Genomic DNA, 22,447 nt, shown 5'->3' on the forward strand with positions numbered 1-22,447 from the left:
CCAAAAGGGCTTTTAAAGATTTCAATCTCGCATGTGAGAATGTTGGCAAGTGAAGTTGGTTGCTCACACTCCATTGTCAGCTTGATGAGAGGCTGGGAAGGAGGACATGGTTCTACCATTTAGACAGGAAAATTGTCCTGAGTGAGAGGAGGTTGCAAGAGAAACATTGATGAGGTGCACTTACCACTGGAAACATTTCAGTAAAAGTGTTTGTGATAAGCATCCAAAATAAAGTAATAAACACTCAGATATAGAGAACTCTCAGTAAACCAACCTGCACATCCTGCGGGACTGGTGAAATGACGGGCATATTAACATTAAAGCTACCCAGTGTAGGCTGGTCCGAAGGCAGTGAGTATCTCAGTTGATTTTTCAGTCAGTTACAGACCAAACTGCTTGTTCTACTTCTTCACCTTCTCATTACTGTACTTCACCAATCTTAAAAAAAAAACAATATGTTACCCAGTGTGGCAATGTAATGATTGCTCTTCTACCCCTATCATGCGGTTGCATTTGTTTTGTTTTCAGCATGAATGATGGAAAATTGGCCACCCTGCCCTGGGATAACCAGTAGTTGACTGTGCTTGACTTCTTTTCTAGCTCCCTTCTTTACTACAGAGGGGTGAAGAAAATAAGTACTCAGCAACCTGTCATACAGGTAAAATTTAAACAACTGGCAATGTGTCAGACAGCTTTGGGATAGTCTCAGAAGGTGGCAAGTAAAGAAAATCTATGAGAAAAGTTGGGCTGGGCCCGGTGGCTCACACCTGTAATCCCAGCACTTTGGGAGGCCATGGTGGGAGGATCGCTTGAGCCCAGGAGTTTGAGATCAGCCTGCTCAGCAAAGTGAAATCCTGTCTCTACAAACGCACACACACACACAAAGAATTAAGCAAAAAATTTAAAAAGAAAAGTTGAAGACATTGGCATCGATTAGTTTTTAAAGGGAGGGTGACAGGCTAGTGTAGTGACTGTTTCTGTAAACTAGATCAGCTACACACTCCAAAATGCCATCTGTTCTCAGCCAGTGGTGCTGCATTGGACAAGCAGAGACTGAGCTCTAGAAGTGGACTCCAGTCTCACCTCTGCCAATGCATGTGGCCTGGGCAATCTCCCTGGCTAGGCCTCATTTTCTGTCTCTGTAAAATGAAAAGGTTGGGTGACTTTGGGATTCCCAATCTTCCCTTAAGACTTCACAAAAGAAGAAATGTTTGGACACACCACAAAGAGTACTTTAAAATTATTACATAATAAATGCATTGGCCAGGCATGGTGACTCACTTCTGTAATCTCAGCACTTTGGGAGGCCGAGGAGAGCAGATCACTTGAGGCCAGGAGTTTGAGACCAGCCTGACCAGCATGGTGAAACCTATCTCTACTAAAAATACAAAAATTAGCCAGGCATGGCCATGCGTGCCTGTAATCCCAGCTACTGGAGAGGCTGAGGCATGAGAATTGCTTGAACCTGGGAGGCAGAGGTTGCAGTGAGCCGAGATCACACCACTGCACTCAGCCTGGGCAACAGAGTAAAACTCTACCTTATAAATAAATACATACATACATTTATTAGGTGATGAGAATCTCCCAAACACAGGACTCATGAGGGAAAACAAAAATAAAAGAGGTACTCAGTGAGAACAGTTTGGGAACCAGACTGACATCCCTCTAGGGCAGGGATGGTGCTACGTCATTTCAGAATCATTAGCACCCAGTACCATGCCTTCTTAGCACACACACATTATGTGCTCATTATGTTCCAAATACACACACAAAAAGGACACAGTAGCCTCCCATGCACCGATTACCCAGCCCCAAGAACAATCCCTCAAGGCCATTACCCAGCCCCAAGAACCATCCCTCAAGGCCATTACCCAGCCCCAAGAACCATCCCTCAAGGCCAGCCCAGCTTTTCTATGCTCTCATCAGCTGACCTCTAAATGTCCCAAAGATTATTTTGAAGCAAGTACCAGAAATCATATAATTTCACCCACAAATATTTCAATGTATAACTCTGAATAAGTACTATGTAAATATAGCCACAAAATCATTATCAGACCTAAAAAGTTAATAATACTTCCTTAAATATCTTTTTTTAATCATTATGATTTTTTTGAGACAGGGCCTGGCTCTGTCACCCAGGCTGGAGTATAGTGGCATGATCATGGTTCACTGCAGCCTCAACCTCGTGGTTTCAAGCGATTGTCCCAGCTCAGCCTAAAGGTACATGCCGCCATGGCCCAGCTCTTTTTTTTTCTATTTTTTGTAGGAAGGAGGGTCTCACTTTGTTGCCCAGGCTGGTCTTGAATTCCTGGGCTCAAGTGATCTTCCCGCCTCTGTCTCTCAAAGTGCTGGGATTATAAGCATGACCCACCACATCCAGCCTCCTAAAATATCATTTAATTTTAATTCTGTGTTAAAATTTCACTGATTGCATCATAAAGACTTTTTTTTTCTTTTGAGATGGAGTCTCACTCTGTCGCCCAGCCTGGAATGCAGTGGCGCAATTTTGGCTCACTGCAACCTCTGCCACCCAGGTTCAAGTGATTCTCCAGCCTCAGCTTCCTGAGTAGCTGGGATTATAAGCATGCGTCACCATGCCCGGCCAATTTTTGTATTATTAGTAGAGACAGGGTTTCACCATATTGACCAGGATGGTCTCAAACTCCTGACCTCAAGTGATCCACCTGCCTCAGCCTCCCAAAGTCCTGGGATTACAGATATCAGCCACTGCACCCGGCCCAGCATTTTTTCTTTCTTTCTTTCTTTTTTTAGTGACAGGGTTTCACCAGGTTGGCCAGGCTGGTCTCAAACTCCTGACCTCAGGTGATCTGCCCGTCTTGGCCTCCCAAAGCACTGGGATTACAGGCGTGAGCCCAGCCCAGGCCCCCAGCCCAGCTCTTTGTGTTTCCATCAGGAGGCACATAATGCCCTGTTATCTTTTTTTGATGTTAGCAGCTATTGATGATCATTACCTAGCTCCATTATTTCATTAAGAGTTGCAAAATTCCAATGTGCAAAATGTTGATATGCTAGCATTTCTTGGCTTCATTTCTTCATTTATTAGCTAGAATGTTTCTACAAAGAAAATCATCTTCTTATCAACTACTTGGTTATCATGACACACAGTTGAAAAAGAAAAGGCAGCATCAAATGCTGTTTCTTTTCCTTATCAGTTTCAAAATAATAGGTTGATTTCCTAGCTATTTCCATCCTTCTAAAGATGACAAATGAGGACTTTTTTTTCTAAGTATCATTACAAATTCGTGGGTTTAATATATTTAATGAGTTTCAGTTCAATGGAGTTATAATCCGCATTGATTCTTCTACCATTGGCCCATGGGACTGTGGGAGCCTCAATTTACTCCTGAGCCCTCTTGACCCAGCTCCAGTGGTGTTTGATAGGTTCTTACTTTCTGTGAACTCAACTTGTGAGATAATCTCTAAGGTCCTTCTTAGTCGTGCCCTCAGATCAGGCAAAGAAGAGCGCCTGCCCTTGGCCTCATATAGTATACACATTGAGACACAAAGGTTTTTTTCTTCTTGGGTCTTACAGGAAAGTTTTCTGAAAGGCAGGAGAAAGGGGGTGTGTGTTAACCCAACTCATCACCTCAGGCTAAAGGAGGAGGCCCGAGGCTGTCAGTGAGTGGGGTTGGGGTGGGGAGTAGGGGGACAGAATCACAGCTCTGTCCTGGGAAATCAGGGAAAGAGTGGTTGCTTCAATTTAAAGTTATTCCTTCAAATCAACCCAAGTGCGAGTCTCGACAGAACTGATTCCTCACAACTTCTTTCCTGCCAGTCTTCTCTTCCCCACTCCCTGCTCTTCAGTTAGGGTAGTGTAGTTTGGGGAGGCATGTAAAAATACCTGGAGATCTTAAATTGGAAAAGTAAGGTGTGAGGAAGGAACCCGCCCACCCTGGCAAAAAAGAAAGCTTGACTGAGTCAGTCCCTAACCCAAGATTGGGTGGATCCAATTGCCACCCAAGAGTCCTGGGCCTGAGGCCAGCTTTTGCACTGCCCTGCCCTGTCCCAGCATAACCAGGGTATGACAACTCAGGCATCCAGATGGAAGGAGTGACGCAGAGAGAACCTGGCTCCTTCAGCTTCTAAGACTCAAAGAAGTGAGCTTTGTGGGAGGGAAAAGCCTGGTTAGGAATGTTGGATAGAGCTGGGCATAACTTGATTTACAGCTTTTAAGCACTTAGACATTTGTTACGTGGGACAATATTTGCACTTTTGCAAACGCCAGGGCAGTGTTGGTCCTTCAGGCTTGGACATTCCGAGTGAGTGTTTGGATGCCCCGAGTGAGGAGATCTGGTTAGACTTCATGGTCCAGCCTAGTCCTTTGCCCAGGTTTTTCTTTTCCTTTCCCAGTCACCGTGGAAAACAGACTGTCTTTGGCATTATTGAATTCTGAGCATGTCCAGAATTTGGCTTGGGGCTGCTGCTCTGTGTGTAAAGTTGGAGTAAACCTGAAGTTTTGGAAGAGCAGCTGGGAGCAAGAGATATATATTGGGTTCTTCCTTCTCTCAGAAAGGTCCTATTAGCCAAGGATGGTCCCTTGCAATGACCCCATCTGTATGCCCCTGCTCCTTGGCCAAAGCTGATTAGCACGGTGCAGACACCTTTCCCAAATTTCCTTATCTGAGAGCTCCAAACAGAGAGAGATATTCAGAGGCTGGGAATTTTGGAAACTTAATTCCTTCCTTTCCTAAATCTTCACTGTTCATCTCTTCCTTCAATTATGTGGCACACTCCATACCCTTAAAAAAAATGGCTTTTTGCTCATTCAAGCTAACCCAAGTCAGTTTCTGTTGCCAGCATCCACACACAGATGAAAAACGCTAACTAAAATTACTGTTTAAAGGTGCTCTGGACGAAGAGCCTACGCACCTAAATTCATCCCTTTCCGTCTGACTCCACCACCCCCTGTCATCACGCTTTAAATCCCAGGCCCATTATCCTCTGCCTAGAGCCAGAACTGAGGCAACAAGGGGAAATAAAAATGAGGGAAAAAATGATGATGATGATGATGATAATACTTTTTGAGCACGTTTTATATCAGGAATTATGTTAAGCGCTTTACATAAATCATTTTATTGACTCAAATCCTCATAAACAACTCTGGGTTTGTTAGGATGCTTTTGACTCCACATAAGACAAATCCCAACTCAAAATAGCTTAAACATGAGGAAATGAGTTATTTTTCTATGTAATAATAAATCCCTAGCAGGAGTAGTTTTAGGGTTGGTTAAATTAGAAGCTTGATGATGTCATCAGGGACTCAGTTTCTTGCCATCTTTTCACTTTGCCATCCTTAGTTGGCATGGATCTTCAGCCTGGCTCCCCTCATGACCACAAAATGGCTGTTACACTTCCAGGCGTCTCATCTGGACATGACAGTATTTAGCAGAGGGATGATCTCTTCCTTGTATCTTTTTTAAGTATAAGAAAAGCTTTCCGGCCGGGTGGGGTGGCTCAAGCCTGTAATCCCAGCACTTTGGAAGGCCGAGTCGGGTGGATCATGAGGTCAAGAGATCGAGACCATCCTGGTCAACATGGTGAAACCCCGTCTCTACTAAAAATACAAAAAATTAGCTGGGCATGGTGGCGCGTGCCTGAATCCCAGCTACTCAGGAGGCTGAGGCAGGAGAATTGCTTGAACCCAGGAGGCGGAGGTTGCGGTGAGCCAAGATCGCACCATTGCACTCCAGCCTGGGTAACAAGAGCGAAACTCTGTCTCAAAAAAAAAAAAAAGAAAGAAAGAAAAGCTTTCCAAAAAGCCTCTAGTTGATCACTCCTCTCATCTCAGTGGCCAGAACTGGGTCATACAGGCATGCTTAATCCAACCATTGACCCAAAAGTGGGATGATTGCAATGGGCCTCCACCAAGCATAATTCACCCCTGAGCTGAGAGAGAAAGAGATGAAACACTTTGAAACAAAAAATAAAATCTTTTCAACAAAGAAAAGGGTAGGAACCCATTAGGTAGTTAACCGACAGTGTCGGCTGCAAACCTTCGAGATACATATGAGCAGTTCAGAGGGGTAGAGTGACTTGCCCAAGGTCACACAACCAGTTAATGGCAGATATGGAGTCTGAACCCAGAACTAACCATCTCTAAAATCTACCCTTTTAACCTATATTCCGAGAGGCAGTTAGTCCACACTGTATTATTTTGCCCTTGAGAAACTCAAGTATTTCATGAAAAGAACTTGTTTGGGGGCTACAAAAGACCACGCCACACAGCAAACTTATCTAGCCTCACTAAATCTGTTTCCCTCTGGCTCACTCAAGTCTCTTCAAATACAGAGGTGAGGAAACAAAAGAAGCTCAACTCAGCAAACGGCAGGCTTCAGTCTCCTATCTGGCTTTCTCAGTGGGCATCAGAAGTGAACAAATCCTTTCTGTGTCCTTCCATGTCTCCTCTTATTCTGATATTGCCCCCTTTGGGGAATTCTTTCTACCCAATTTCAATTATTTGGTTCTGATAGGGACTTCCAATGACACTACCAAGACACAACATCAAGTCCCAGCTATTCAGGAGGCCAAGGCAGGACTGTGAGATCAGCCTGGGCAACACAGTAAGACCTCATCTCTATCAGTCAGTTCATCAGAAATGACATAAAAATAGTTTAAAAATGGGAAAGCACAGGCAAGCACAGACACCAACCAATTACAAGGGACATTTGCAGCAGTGTCAAAGCAGGCTCCTGAATGCCCTTGGCTGGGCTAGCCATTAACTCTTAGTTGTAGGACCATGGGGAAGCCCAGGGCGTCCCAAGGAAGTCCAGGATGACTAGGAGATGAGGACAGGGAACTTAGGTGTCTTGGGCCAGTAGGTATTTACCAACAGCGACGGAAATACTTCACTTAATGAGTTCCTAATTACAGATACTGTATTTTTCAGTTCTAGAATGCTCATTTGATTCTTTTTATATATATTCAAATTCTCTGTTGAAATTCTTTATTTTTCATCTATTGTATTACTTTCTTCTATTTACCATATTTATACTACTTATTATAAAGTCCTTGTCTGCTAACTCAAATATCAGAATCATTTATTTGTGGGTTTGCTTCTACTGTCTGCTCTTTTTTTTTTTTGAGACAGCTTGCTCTGTTGCCCAAGCTGGAGTGTGGTGGTGTAATCATGGCTCACTGCAACCTTGACCTCCTGGACTTAAACAATCCTCCCTTCCTAACCTCCCAAGTAGCTGGGACTACAGGTACATGTGACCATGCCCAGGTAATTCTTTAACTATTTTTTTTTTTTAAGACAGGGTCTCACTCTATCACCCAGGCTGGAGTGCAGTGGTGCAATCTCTACTCACTGAAACCTCTGCCTCCTGGGCTCAAGTTATTCTCCCACCTCAGCCTCCCAAGTAGCTGGGACTATAGGCACATGCCACCACACCTGGCCAATTTTTGTATTTTTAGGAGAGATGGGATTTTGCCATGTTGTCCAGGCTGGTCTCAAACTCCTGAGTTTAAGAGATCCACCTACCCCGCCTCCCAAAGTGCTGGGATTACAGGCGTGAGCCATTGCACCCAACCTGCTTGCTTGCTTGCTTGCTTGCTTTTTCTTTCTTTCTCTTTTCTTTCTTTTTGAGATGGAATTTTGTCCTTGTCACCCAGGCTGGAGTGCAGTTGCATGATCTAGGCTCACTGCAACCTCTGGCTGCCGGGTTCAAGCAATTCTTCTGCCTCAGCCTCCTGAGGAGTTGGGATTACAGGCACCTGCCACCACACCTGGCTAATGTTTGTAATTTTAGTAGAGACAGGATTTTGCCATGTTGGTGAAATAACTCTTGACCTCAGGTTATCCACCCACTCGGCCTCCCAAAGTGCTGGGATTACAGGCATAAACCACCACACCCAGCCCCTGCTTTTTTTCTTATCAGTCACATTCTCCTGCTTTTTGGATGCCTTATAATTATATAAAAGAAGACAGAGGCAGCAGATGATGTTATTTTCCACCAGCTATTAATTTCTTTTCTTTCTGTTAGCAGATGGGGTGAAGGACTGATTACCTCAATCTAATCAAGAATTCAGGTGGGTTGAGGCTGGATTGCAGTCTTAGTCCCAGTCCACCTCTGGGTTCCCCGTTCCTTGGATGGAGCCCACTCAAGCTTCTCACTGGCATGTCTCTGTCTTCTCATCCCTGAAAGCCTATGAAAGATTCAGCTCTGTTCTTAGGAGCTTCAGCTTAGCTCTAGATTCTAACATTGCACCAGATCACATTGATCATCAAAAACTCTACCAGTTTCTCTTTGCCCCAGTAGAGGCCCCATGTCTGGGGCAAGCCCTATTCTTGGCCTGTGCATGGATTTGGCAAATAACCACAGAGGAAGAAAATGGTCAGAGACAATCAGTACATTTAGAAAGGGCTCTTTCCGGCCAGGCACAATGGCTCATGCCTGTAATCCCAGCACTTTGGGAGGCCAAGGTTGGCTGATCACCTGAGGTCAGGAGTTCAAGACCAGCCTCACCAACATGGTGAAACCCCATCTCTACTAAAAATACAAAATTAGCGGGGTGTTGTGGCACATGCCTGCAATCCCAGCTACTCGAGAGTCTGAGGCAGGAGAATTGCTTGAAACCGGGAGGTGGAGGTTGCAGTGAGCCTAGATCGCGCCATTACACTCCAGCCTGGGCAACAAGAGCAAAGCTCCATCTCAAAAAAAGAAAAAGGCTCTTTCCTCTCCAGAATTTCATTTCATTAGTCCTCATTGATGGCACAACTCTGCAATGTCTTAAAAAGGCAACTTTTGTAACTTACTGTTTTTTCTAGTTGTTTCAGCAGGAGTGTTGGATTGTTGCTGCATATACATCCTATCCAAAAGAGGAAGCCCTCCAAAATCCTTTCAACATTTAACCCTGGTGCGGTCACCCCGGTATACACAGCTGAATCAACCCAGAGCTTACCGTGGCCCCCACTCCACGCCTCCCCTATAGTGAGGACAGGTGGCCCAAGCAGACCAGTCAGAGTCTTTTTGCATTGAAACTGGGGACCATAAGACTTTTTATTTTTGCAGTGGGTGGAAAGTGTGACAAAGCTGTGAGAATAAGTCTGGAAGTTTCCACTGGCTATGGTCCATGCTCATGGAAGAGGCCAGTCTCCAGCTGGAGGAAATGAAGCCCTTCCATGGAAAGGAGAGGCATGGGGAGCACCCAGGGGATGTTGGAGTCCCTGATTCCAGTCACTTGCTCCTGCTGTGGTTACCTGAGCCATGCTTCCCTTTTCTGCCTGAGCTAGTTCTGGTTTCTTTGCTTAAAAAAAAATTTATTTGTGGCCAGGCGCGGTGGCTCACGCCTGTGATCCAGGCACTTTGGGAGGCCGAGGCGGGTGGATCACGAGGTCAGGAGTTCAAGACCAGCCTGATCAACATGGTGAAACCCCGTCTCTACTAAAAATACAAAAAATTAGCTGGGCATGGTGGCACGTGCCTGTAATCCCAGCTACTCAGGAGGCTGAGACAGGAGAATTGCCTGAACCCAGAAGGCGGAGGTTGCAGTGAGCCGAGATTGCGGCATTGCACTCCAGCCTGGGTAACAAGAGCGAAACTCCGTCTCAAAAAAAAAAAAATTAAATTTATTTGTGTGTATCTATGGAGTACATGAGAAAATCTGTTATATGTATATAATACACAGTGATCAAGAAGGGGCATTCAGGGCATCCACCATGTGAGTACAACACATTTTTGTTAAGTATAGTCATCTTACTCTGCTGTGGAATATTGAATTTATTCCTTTTTTTTTAAATTTTTTTTTATTGCATTTTAGGTTTTGGGGTACATGAGCAGAGCATGCAAGACAGTTGCGTAGGTACACACATGGCTTTTGCTTCCTTTCTCCCCTTCACCCACATTTGGCATTTCTCCCCAGGCTATCCCTCCCCACTTCCCCCTCCCACTGGCCTTCCCCTTTCCCCCCAATAGACCCCAGTGTTTAGTACTCCCCTCCCTGTGTCCATGTGTTCTCATTTTTCATCACCCACCTATGAGTGAAAATATGCGGTGTTTCATTTTCTGTTCTTGTGTCAGTTTGCTGAGGATGATGTTCTTCAGATTCATCCATGTCCCTACAAACGACACAAACTCATCATTTCTGATTGCTGCATAATATTCCATGGTGTATATGTGCCACATTTTTCCAATCTAGTCTATTATCAATGGGCATTTGGGTTAATTCCAGGTCTTTGCTATTGTAAACAGTGCTGCAATGAACATTCGTGTACATGTGTCCTTATAGTAGAACAATTTATAGTCTTTTGGATATATACCCAGTAATGGGATTGCTGGGTCAAATGGAATTTCTATTTCTGAGGCTTTGAGGAATTGCCACACTGTCTTCCACAATGGTTGAACTAATTTACACTCCCACCAACAGTGTAAAAGTGTTCCTTTTTCTCCACATCCTCTCCAGCATCTGTTGTCTCCAGATTTTTTAATGATCGCCATTCTAACTGGCGTGAGATGGTATCTCAATGTGGTTTTGATTTGCATCTCTCTGATGACCAGTGATGATGAGCATTTTCTCATATGATTGTTGGCCTCATATATGTCTTCTTTCGTAAAGTGTCTGTTCATATCCTTTGCCCACTTTTGAATGGGCTTGTTTGTTTTTTTCCTGTAAATCTGTTTGAGTTCTTTGTAAATTCTGGATATCAGCCCTTTGTCAGATGGGTAAACTGCAAAAATTTTTTCCCATTCTGTTGTTTGCCGATTCACTCTAGTGACTGTTTCTTTTGCCGTGCAGAAGCTGTGGAGTTTGATTAGGTCCCATTTGTCTATTTTGGCTTTTGTTGCCAATGCTTTTGGTGTTTTGTACATGAAGTCCTTGCCTACTCCTATGTCCTGGATAGTTTTGCCTAGATTTCCTTCTAGGGTTTTTATCATGCCAGGTCTTATGTTTAAGTCTTTAATCCATCTGGAGTTAATTTTAGTGTAAGGTGTCAGGAAGGGGTCCAGTTTCTGCTTTCTGCACATGGCTAGCCAGTTTTCCCAACACCATTTGTTAAACAGGGAATCCTTTCCCCATTGCTTGTTTTTGTCAGGTTTATCAAAGATTGTATAGTTGTAGATATGTTGTGTTGCCTCCGGTGCCTCTGTTTTGTTCTATTGGTCTATATCTCTGTTTTGGTACCAGTACCATGCTGTTTTGATTACTGTAGCCTTGTAGTATAGTTTGAAATCCAGTAGTGTGATGCCCCCCGCTGTGTTCTTTTTGCTTAGAATTGACTTGGCTATGCGGGCTCTCTTTTGCTTCCATATGAAGTTCATGGTGGTTTTTTCCAGTTCTGTGAAGAAAGTCAATGGTAGCTTGATGGGGATAGCGTTGATTCTGCAAATTACTTTGGGCAGTATAGCCATTTTCACGATATTAATTCTTCCTAACCATGAACATGGAATGTTTCTCCATCTGTTTGTGTCCCCTCTTATTTCGTTGAGCAGTGGTTTGTAGTTTTCCTTGAAGAGGTCCCTTACGTTCCTTGTGAGTTGTATTCCAAGGTATTTTATTCTTTTTGTAGCAATTGTGAATGGCAGTTCGTTCTTGATTTGGCTTTCTTTAAGTCTGTTATTGGTGTATAGGAATGCTTGTGATTTTTGCACATTGATTTTATATCCTGAGACTTTGCTGAAGTTGCTTATCAGTTTCAGGAGTTTTTGGGCTGAGGCGATGGGGTCTTATTGTCTTCAAACATTATTGCACTTTAACTTTCTTAATTTGACAAAGCATTCATGAAACAATCAGCAGACTAATTTTAACAAAGAACACCTGTAAGCAGACATGACTGTCCTAAATTGTTTATTAGGCATGAATTTTACAAACTTTACTTATATTAGCGGTAATGGTGGAGCTGGAGAGTATTACGCCTTGTCCAAGCTGCCCGGCGAGAACCACCAATAGTGTGGTGGAACTTATGGCCCTTTCCAAGGCCACGGCTCTTTCGGCCTGCAGATGTCAGCCCACGCATCTCCCTGTGCTTGTGGACTGGTTTGGTGATCCATTGGGTGTCAGGATTTCTTCTGATAGCTTTATGGAATGGATCAATGAGAATAACCTCAAAAAATTTGTATGTGGAATCTTCGCCAACCCAGTAAGAATTCAGGACTCTTAGAGCCCCACAGCGGCGTCCAGCTCGCTCCTCTGCAACAGACTGAAGGCTTCGAGCAAACTTCAGCTGGTTAACACCATGATGGACAGGCTTGCCGTAAGTTGCACCCTTAGGAACTGGGCGTTTTTGGCCACCACGGCGAACACGAATCCTATATATAACGTAGCCTTGCTTGGCCTTGTAGCCCAGTCGGCGCGCTTTATCAGGCCGGGTGGGGCGGGGAGCCCTGTGGAGAGCAGAGAGCTGGCGGTACTGCCAGCAGCGGACCCTCAGAAGAAAGCGCATGACATCAGACTGCTTCTTTCTCCATAGCTCCTGGATATACTTGTATGCACCCATCTTGGCTTACCTGATGGCTGCCACCAGACGAAAAGGAAAGAGCTATACTCGAATTTATTCCTTTTATCTTACTGTATGTTTGTATGTTTTAACACTTCTCTTTATCTGCTTGCCCCCCACCACTGTCCTTTCCATCTCCATTTTCTGTTTTTCCATTCTCTAGCTCCATGTGTTCTTTTTTTTTTTTTTTTTTTTTGAGACAGAGTCTTGTTCTGTTGCCAGGCTGGAGTGCAGTGCTGCAATCTTGGCTCACTGCAACCTCCGCCCCCGGGTTCAAGTGATTCTCCTGTCTCAGCTCCGAAGTAGCTGGGACTACGGGCATGTGCCACCATGCCCAGCTAATTTTTTTGTATTTTCAGTGGAGATGGTTTCACTGAGTTGGTCAGGATGGTCTTGAGCGCTTAACTTCGGGATCCACCCGCCTCAGCCTCCCAAAGTGCTGGGATTACAGGCGTGAGCCACCACGCCCGGCCCCTGTTCAATTGTTTTTTAGCTCCTATATATAAGTGAGAACATACAGTATTTGTCTTTCTGTGTCTGGCTTTTTTCACTTAAAAGAATAACCTTTAGTTCCATCCATGTTGCTGCAAATGACATTATTTCATTCTTTTTGTGGCTGAACAGTATCATTGTGTATATGAACCACATTTTCTTCATTTATTTGTCCATCGATGGACACATAGGTTGATTCCATATCTTAGCTATTGTGCCTAGTGCTGCAATAAACATGCAAGTTTGCAGATATCCCTTTGATATATTGATTTCTTTTCCATTGGGTAGATACCCAGTAGTAGGGTCACTGGATCAAATGGTAATTCTACTTTTAGTTTTTTAAGAAATCTCCCACCAGGCGCAGTGGCTCACATCTGTAATCCCTGCACTTTGGGAGGCCAAGGCAGGTAGATCACCTGAGATCAGGAGTTCAGGACCAACCTGGCTGACATGGCAAAATACTGTCTCTACTAAAAATATAAAAATTAGCTGAGTGTGATGGCAGGTGCCTGTAATCCCATCTACTCAGGAGACTGAGGTAGAAGAGTCGCTTGAACCCAGAATGTGGAGGTTGCAGTGAGTCGAGATTGTGCCACTGCATTCCAACCAGCCTGGGCGACAGAGTGAGTCTCCATCAAAAAAGAAAAAGGAAGGAAGGAAGGGAGGGAGAAAGGGAGAGAGGGAGGGAGGGAAGGAAAGAAAGAAAGAAATTTTCCATTGTGGTTGTACTAGTTTACATTCCCATCAACAGTGTAAAAGAGTTCCCCTTTTTCCATGTCCTCACCAAGATGTTCTTTTTTTTTTTCTTCATATGTTTACATGGATATTTTTTGTCTTTTTAATAAAGGCCATTCTGATTGGAATAAGATCTCATTGTGGTTTTGATTTCTATTTCTCTGAGGATTAGTGATGGTGAGCATTTCTTCATATACCTGTTGGCTGTTTACATGTCTTCTTTTTTTTTTGAGATGGAGTTTCACTGTTTTTACCCAGACTGGAGTGCAATGGCACGATCTCGGCTCACCGCAACCTCTATATCCTGGGTTCAAGCAATTCTCCTGCCTCAGCTTCCTGAGTAGCTGGGAATACAGGCACGCACTACCATGCCCAGCTAATTTTTGTATTTTTAGTAGAGACAGGGTTTCACCTTGTTGACCAGGACAGTCTCGATCTCTTGACCTCGTGATCCACCCGCCTCAGCCTCCCAAAGTGCTGGAATTATAGGCATGAGCCACCACGCCCGGCTACATGTCTTCTTGTGTGTGTGTGTGTGTGTGTGTGTGTGTGTGTACACATTTAGTTTTATTGTAACAAAACAACTTGTATACTTTTAACTTTTAAAACTGAGCATCATCTTTCCTTTCCAGTGAAACAAAAAGAAAATTAAAAAATAAACAGGAACAAAATTACAATAGAGAATGTCAATTCCAAATAAGATCCTACAGGTTCTGCTGAGTGGCAGCGCTCAAGTCATCATTAGGAGATAATTCATTTTAAAAGTGTCATTTTAAACTGCAAGGATGCCTGTCAAATACCACAATTAAACATGCCAAAGGTGAAGCCATGTTGTCAAAATGACCACTTAACCCACATGAGCATCTAAAGCCCACCCTTTGCTGACCTCTACAACCTAATTTTTTCAACTTTTTTTTCTGTTTTTGACCAAGAGCAAGTAGACAGATACATGTTGATAAATGCTAACTGTCCATATTCATATAGAGACACAGTGTACTCTCTGAGCCCAATATACAGAGAAAGAAGGAAAAAAGCTAGAATTCTATGCACTACTACGCAGGGGCGTAGCACCCTCCAGCTTCCAGCAGAGCAAAGAGAGCAAGTTTTTCTTTTTTCCCACAGAGCTCGGTGATGTTGATTCCACACAGTTTTTGTTCAGACAGGAAGGGATAAAAATGAATCTCAAACAGAAAGGGGTAGAGACTCTTTTCCAATTGTATTCTGCTCAAGGTATTTCCCCCAAAATAAGTTGAGAACCAAGAGACCTCAAGAACAGGGTGATCGAGCACAAGAGGAAAAAAAAAACGGCTGCAACTTGCTCCCAGGGACTGGAGAAAATTTTAAAAAGGAAGGTTGGACTCCATCAGTGTTCTATTAGTCATCTTCTCCTTCATGCTCCTCTCCTTCATTACCTTCATCATCATCTTCATCTTCGTCACCTTCATCCTCATCCTCTTCTTCACCAATATCTTCTAATCCTTCCTCCTCTTCATCATCATCATCTTCTCTTTCTCCTCTTCATCAACCATATTGGGAACCAAGTAGTATTGGAATGGGTTTGGCCAAATACCATCTTTGATGACCTCTCCTAACTCATCAGCACCTGCATCAGAATGGTTAGTAAACCAGGTAAAGAAGATCTCTTGTTTCTCATGCTGCCTCTTCCTGCTGGCTTTATTCTGTGTTTGACTTGAACGTTTCATCAAATCCTTTCCAGATTTCCATTTGATTTTGGTGGACTTTGAAGATGGATCATCACTCTCATTCAGATGAAATTCTTTGGAGAGAAATTTATTTTCAAAGGAAGAATTTTCATCAAAATAAAAATCTATTCTGTAACCTGATTGAATATTTTCAAATTCTGTCACTTCAACTCTGGTCAAATAATTTAGTGCTTCTTCGTCCTCCTCCCCAAGCAGTGCAGACACTTGTGGATGGTTGACACATGTTGTTACCCCAAAATTTGGGATTTTGGCAATCAATTCTGACCTCTTCCGAAAAAATGGTTGGCAGAGTTTGTCATATTTCTGTTCTACTTTCAAAATCTCCTCACTGGTTTGTTCATTAAATCTATTTCATTTTGTACTTCATCAGTGTGTTCAATTGCTTCTTGCTGTTCATTTTCTCCCTTCTTCGGCAAGCCTGCAGAGGCCGATGTCTCCTCTGGTTGCAGAGCAGGAGGTAGTCCTGGTTTCTTCTTTTGAGGAGGGAGTGGAGACTGGCACTTGTGGGCCATGCTGCTGGGGAAGTCTGAGAACCAGGGAACAAGTCTCCTCGCGCATCTGAAAGCAGGCAGAACACTTTACGTGTCTTCTTTTAAGAAGTGTCTGTGTATGTCCTTTGCCCACTTTTTAATGGGATTATTTGTTTTTTCCTTTTTGAGATTTTTGAGTTCCTTTTATATTCTGGATCTTAGTTCCTTGTTGAATGAATAGCTTGCAAATGTTTTCTCCCTTTCAACAAGTTGTCTCTTCACTCTGTTGATTGTTTCCTTTGCTGTTCAGAAGATTTTTAGTTTAATATAGTCCCATTTGTTTATTTTTGGTTTTGTTGTCTGTGCTTTTGAGGTCTTAGTCATAACTTCTTTGCTTGGGCCAATGTCCAGGAGAGTTTTTCCTCGTATTTTTATAGTTTTAGATCTTATGTTTCAGTCTTTAATCCATTTTGAAATTATTTTTGCATATGATGAGAGAGAAGGATCCAGTTTCATTCTTCTACATGTGGCTATCCAATTTTCCCAGCACCCTTTATGGAAGTGGGTGTCCTTTCCCCAGTGTAAGCTCTTGGCACCTTTGTTGAAGATCAGTTGGCTGTGTTCTCTTGCCTGTTCCATTGGTCTATGTGTTATTTTCATACCAACACCATGCTGTTTTGGTTACTATAGCCTTGTAATATATTTTAAAGTCCCGTGACATACCTCTAGCTCCAGTTTCTTCCAAGGCTGAACCATCTCTATTTTCTTTGCCCTTGGGCTTTATAAGACACCCCTGTGTCCATATAATACATTATCCTTTTCTTCTTAGGCAAGGTGGAGGTGGTTTATGTTACCTGTAATTCAACGAGTCTTAACTAAGACCACTTCTTTAATGGTGGGGCAGGTTTAAAAGAGTCTGGTGAAATGTGTCTCCATCATTACACAGAAGGAAGAGAAAGAGGATGAATGGTGATATTTCTGAGACCACAACTTTGGATCATGTATCCTTGGCCTAAGGAGAAACTAATGCCTCTGGATTTTGATCACTGTACTCCACTGTGGGAGGAACTTCAGACATGCCTAAGAAGTTGTCTGAATCTGTCATCTGAAGCCAATTTGTCTTACTTTAATCTTTGATTAAAGTAAACTGCATTCCTACCCCCCAAACAATATTTTTAAATGGGGAAAAGGGAAACAGGGGAGATTCCTGTGTTTGTACATTTCACTTACTCCTGGGGCTCCGGAGTTGCAGAGGAGCCTGAAGTTTACACCAGAGAGTAAACAAGATAGCTATTTGGACATCACACACCACTTTGCCAGTTTCCGTTCTCTTGAATTATTTACCATCTAATTGTCTGCATTGAAACAGAATCTGGAAACACAGAGTCAGAGTTGTAGCCCTATTTGCAAGTTAGAGAAAGAAAACTAGAGTTCAGTGAAGTACCTGGGGCAGAAACACTTCATGGATTTCTGAAGTTCTCTTACCTTGAAAGGGCAGTGACTACAGGGGGTGAAACCAGCACAGTAGCAGAAAGAGAGCCTCAGGCTGGAAGGTGCCTTAAAAGTCACTAGTCCAGCCTCCCTTCTGAGGTCACTCTCTCCCTCCAGTGTAGAGGTCTGGCGTCTAGTCTGTACTTTCCCCTCAGCTGGCTATGTCACCCTGAACCTTGATTTCTTCATCTGCAAAAGACAGAATACAAAGGAAGATGGGATGGAAAATAAGCCTGTCTATAAATTTTAAAAAGTGTTATCACAAATTTTATTTTCACCATTGTACCAATAGTCCCTTCCCTTTCCTTCCTCTTCCTTCCTCTCCCCTCCCTTCCCCTTCCCTTCCCTTCCCTCTCTCTTTCTTTCTTTTCAGGTCTCACTCTGTGGCCCAAGCTGGAGTGCAGTGGCACAGTCTTGACTCCCTACTGTCTCAAATGCCTGAGCTCAAGCGATCCTTCCACCTCAGCCTCCCTAGTAGCTAGGACCACAGATGTGCGCCACCATGCTTGGCTACTTTTTGTATTATTCTTTTTTTTTGTAGAGACAGGGTCTCACCATATTGCCTAAGCTGGTCTCGTCTCAAACTCCTGGGCTCAAGCAATCCTCTGGCCTAGACTTCCCAGTGTTGGGATTAGAGGTATGAGCCACATGCCTGGCCTACACCAATATTTACCATAGAAAGAAATATTAGTAGCTATGAAAATTTTAAAATAAAGTAGAAAACTTAGAAAAGTATAACAACAAATAAAACTCACTTGTCAGCTGGGCATGGTGGCTCATGCCTGTAATCCTAGCACTTTCAGAGGCTGAGGTGGGTGGATCACCTGAGATCAGGAGTTCAAGACCAGCCTGGTCATCATGGTGAAACCCCATCTTAAAAAAAAAAAAACAACTCACTTGTCTCACTGCTCAGTAGGAATCACTGATTTTATATATATATATCCTTTATTTAATTTTTTTTTTTATAGAGAGAGGGTTTCTTCATGTTGGGTAGGCTGGTCTTGAACTCCCGACCTTAGGTGATCCACCTGCCTCAGCCTCCCAAAGTGCTGGGATTACAGGAATGAGCCACCATGCCTGGCCTTTTTTTTTTTTTTTTTTTTTTTTTTTGAGACAGGTCTCATTCTGTCACCCAGGCTGGAGTGCAGTGGCTTGATTATTGCTCACTGTAGCTTCAACCTCCTGGGCTCAAGACACCCTCCTGCCTCAGCCTCCCAAGTAGCTGAGACTGTAGTTACACACAACATGCCTGGCTAAGTAGATTGGCTTGTAGACAGGGTCTTGATATGTTGCCCAGGCTGGTCTTGAACTCCTGTCCTCAAGTGATCCCCCACCTTCAGCTTCCCAAAATGCTAGGATTACAGTTGTGAGCCACTGTGCCCAGCCCATAATATTATTTGATACATTGCCTTCCAGTCTTTTCCTAACTAAATATATATAATTAAGAAATTTAAATTTTACTGTTTTATAGCTTAGTTTTTCCCTATTCAATATTTTCTAGTGTGTCTCTTCTCCATGTCAGTAAATATTCTTCAAAAACAAGACTCTTGTCTGGGCATGGTGGCTCACACCTGCAATCTCAGCACTATGAGATGCTGAGGCGGGCAGATCACAATGTCAGGAGTTCGAGATCTGGCCAACATAGTGAAACCCCATCTCTACTAAAAACATAAAAGTTAGCTGGGCATAGCGGTGCATGCCTGTACTCCCAGCTACTCAGGAGGCTGACACAGGAGAATCACTTGAACCCGGGAAGCAGAGGTTTTGGTGAGCCAAGATCACGCCACTGCACTCCAGCCTGGGCATCAACAAGACTCCATCTCAAAAAAAAGAAAAAAAGAAAAAAAACACACACAAGACTTTTAATGGCTGTTTTCAAATAGTTTCCTGTAGCCAGGCACAGCAGCACACATCTGTAGCCCTAGCTATGCAGGGGGCTGAGGCTTGAGCCTAAGAGTTTGAGGCCACCCTGGGCAATGAGCAAGATCCCATTTCTCTCTCTCTCTTTTTTTTTTCTTTGAGATGGAGTCTCGCTCTGTAGCCCAGGCTGGAATGCAGTGGCATGATCTCACCCCTCTGCAACCTCTGCCTTCTGGGTCCTGATTCAAGCATTCTCCTACCTCAGCCTCCCAAGTAGCTGGGATTACAGGCATGAGCCACCATGCCCAGTTAATGTTGGCATTTTTTAGTAGAGACAGGGTTTCACCATGTTGGCCAGTCTGGTCTTGAACTCCTGACCTTGTGATCTACCCGCTTTGGCTCCCAAAGTGCTGGGATTACAGGCATGAGCCACCGCGCCCAGCCAATCCCAATTCTTAAAAAGAAGGAGGTATATGCATGATTATGATCCAATGGATTCATTTTATTTCACATTAAAATCCAACAGGGTACTAAACAGGATGCTGATAACAATACAAAGTCACTCGGTGGAGATCAGGGACAAACCTGACACAATGATTTCCTCTAAGGACAATATCCAGCAGCACCCCACACTACTAGCCTATGAATGGGAAGTGAGAGAAATGGAGTGATGGGTGGATGGAGGGTCAAGGGGTGGGGTGTATGTAAGCCTTCAGGTGAGCGCACATGCGTAGGGAGCAGATCTAAGGAAACACATGGCCCTCGCCGCTGAATTTATTAATACCTGCTGTTACACTGCTGCATATTCTGTTACGACCTAAGAACTATAGGCCAACTGCCACCATTATATTCATATTTCCTTCCAATCTTTTTTCTCTTTTTTTCTGCCTTCCAGTCTTTTCTCTAAGCATAGTGTTCTTCCCTGTTCACATAGTTGAAATCCATAATATGGATATTTTGGTTACTTTTTTCTCATTTATACAAATGCAGTCTTTAGGTTTGATTTGTATAAACTTAGAATAGAGAAAAATGAATTGTATATCAATAGAAAAAGACTACTTTTTCTTTTTCTTTTTTGTTTTGAGATGGAGTCTTGCTGTAACGCCCAGGCTGGAGTGCAATGGTGCGATCTCGGCTCACTGCAACCTCTGCTTTCTGGGTTCAAGCAATTTTTTTGTCTCAGTCTCCTGAGTAGCTGGGATTGCAGGCATGCACCACCACACCTGGCTAACTTTTTTGTATTTTATTAGAGATGGGGTTTCACTATATTGGCCAGGCTGGTCTCAAACTCCTGACCTCAGGTGATCTGTCCACCTTAGCCTCCCAAGTGCAGGGATTACAGGCATAAGCCATTGTGCCTGGCCACTTTTCTTTTTTAAAAAATTAGAGAGAGGGTCTCACTATATTGCCTAGGCTTGTCTCAGACTCCTGGGCTCAAGTGATCCTCCTGCATTGGCCTCCCAAGATGCTGGGATTACAGTCATGAGCTACCACGCCAGGTCAATTTATGCATTTACTTGTTAGGGTCCATTCAATCACCACCTTCAGTGGAAATCAACATTTTTGATATTTGCAAGGAAAATGGTCCACTTCTTACAAATAGACTTCAGGATGGAAAAATGAAGGATGAGGCAGACACATCTACAGTGAGGAAAAGAATGATGCCTCTTTTTTCCTCATAGGCAACTTGAGGGTGGGGAAAGGAGGTAAGTAAAGGCATGTTGGGGAAGTCAGAGAAACATCCACACCTGCTCATTATATCAAGTGTCTAGAGACTCTCTAAATAATTCAGGCGCAGTTGGCTCCCTCCAGGGGCAGGTGTTGAGGAGAGTTTCCAGACAAGCAGCTCCTCTTGCAAAACTGGAGCAGACCAAGGATCTGATTACGTGAAAAGGGGTTCCGTTAGTAGCTATGGCAACCTCCATATTCAGCCTTACAACTTTCCTTTGGGATAAGGTACAAGAAGCTTCTGAGAAAACACTACTGCTACAGCCCCCTGTGATGGTGAAGAGTTTTGAAGCCCCGTTGTCTTGGGTTCAAATCCAGGTTCCTCTACTACAGTGTGATCTTGGGCAATTTACTGATCTTTAGGTTCTATGCCTGTAAAATAGGGGTAACAACTCCCCAACTCAGATTATTGTGGCATCATAATTCATCTAGCCCTCTTACTATGGTGCTTAGTACACAGTAGATCTGTCCTAAGAATGTCCTCACTTCATGTCCATGATGTCCATGCTTGGACATCAATTCCTCAAAAGAGAAATGTAGGGCCTGGTGTGGTGGCATGCACTTGTAATCCGAGCTACTCAGGAGCTGAGACAGGAGGACTGCTTGAGCCCAGGAGTTGAGTTTGAGACCATTCTGAGTGACAGAGTAAGACCCCGTCTAAAAGGAGAAAAAAAAGCAGTGTCCGGAACTAAGAGAAAGCCATTCCTTAGAATCATGAATAGTAACAGCCAATAGTTACTGAAGGTTAACCATATGCTGAATACTGTGCTGACTGCTTTATATTTACTCTTGCAAAACTACTTGTGGATGTATATTACCAAAGTTCAGAGAAGTTAAGACACTTTCCCCAGGTCAAACAACTAGTAGGTGTCAGAATCAAGGTCCAAACCCTATTCAGCCTCTAAACTGAAAAGGCGTGTGTTCCTACCTTGTAGGGAAGAGGATCGCTGGAAGTTATTTTACTGATCAGCACTTCATTTCCAGGAGGACAGCCAGGGAAGGGGATAATTTGCTGGACCTTGAGGGAGAGCAGGCCGACTTCCTTAGGTCCATGGGACCCGATTGCCCTCTAGCGTTAGAGGAATCCTGGGGCCAGATGGAATAAACAACGAGTTGTTTTTCTTAGGTTGTGGTGAATCCTCCTGCCTTCAGCATGGGATCACATCTGTCTAGTTTCCTGTTTTCCCATTGGCCAAAGAGTTTCTCCTAGGGATTAGGGTAAAATAGGCAGTAAAGGTGGGAGTTATGAATAAGAATTACCTGAGTTTAGAGCAGCAATTCTCAGACAGAATAATGTTAAACCACCAGGTGAAGGGAATGTCTCTTATCCCCGGTACCTGGCACATAGTGGGTGCTCACTGAATCCTGAACAAGGCTTTAAAAATCTTATTCTAATAGCAGAGTTCTGCAATATATCAGAGATCTGCAAACTTAAATGAGGTGAACTTAAGTGTGGTTATGAAGTTATTCATGGATTTTTGCCAGAAGTGCTA

At 43.6% G+C, this 22,447-nt stretch overlaps 1 long non-coding RNA gene and 1 pseudogene across 1 annotated transcript; both read right to left on the bottom strand.

Moving 5' to 3' along the window:
- Positions 1 to 310: 310 nt before the first annotated feature.
- On the bottom strand, positions 311 to 17,488 carry LOC144578715 (uncharacterized). The gene is made up of 3 exons (XR_013525023.1): positions 17,361 to 17,488; positions 9,995 to 10,078; positions 311 to 438 (listed from the first exon to the last, which is right to left on the bottom strand). It is a non-coding gene; the product is annotated as an uncharacterized LOC144578715 (long non-coding RNA).
- On the bottom strand, positions 11,789 to 12,490 carry LOC100395372 (large ribosomal subunit protein eL15 pseudogene; annotated as a pseudogene).
- Positions 17,489 to 22,447: the final 4,959 nt, after the last annotated feature.

Source organism: Callithrix jacchus, chromosome 12 (assembly GCF_049354715.1).
Source record: "Callithrix jacchus isolate 240 chromosome 12, calJac240_pri, whole genome shotgun sequence".
Classification (NCBI taxonomy): domain Eukaryota; kingdom Metazoa; phylum Chordata; class Mammalia; order Primates; family Cebidae; genus Callithrix; species Callithrix jacchus.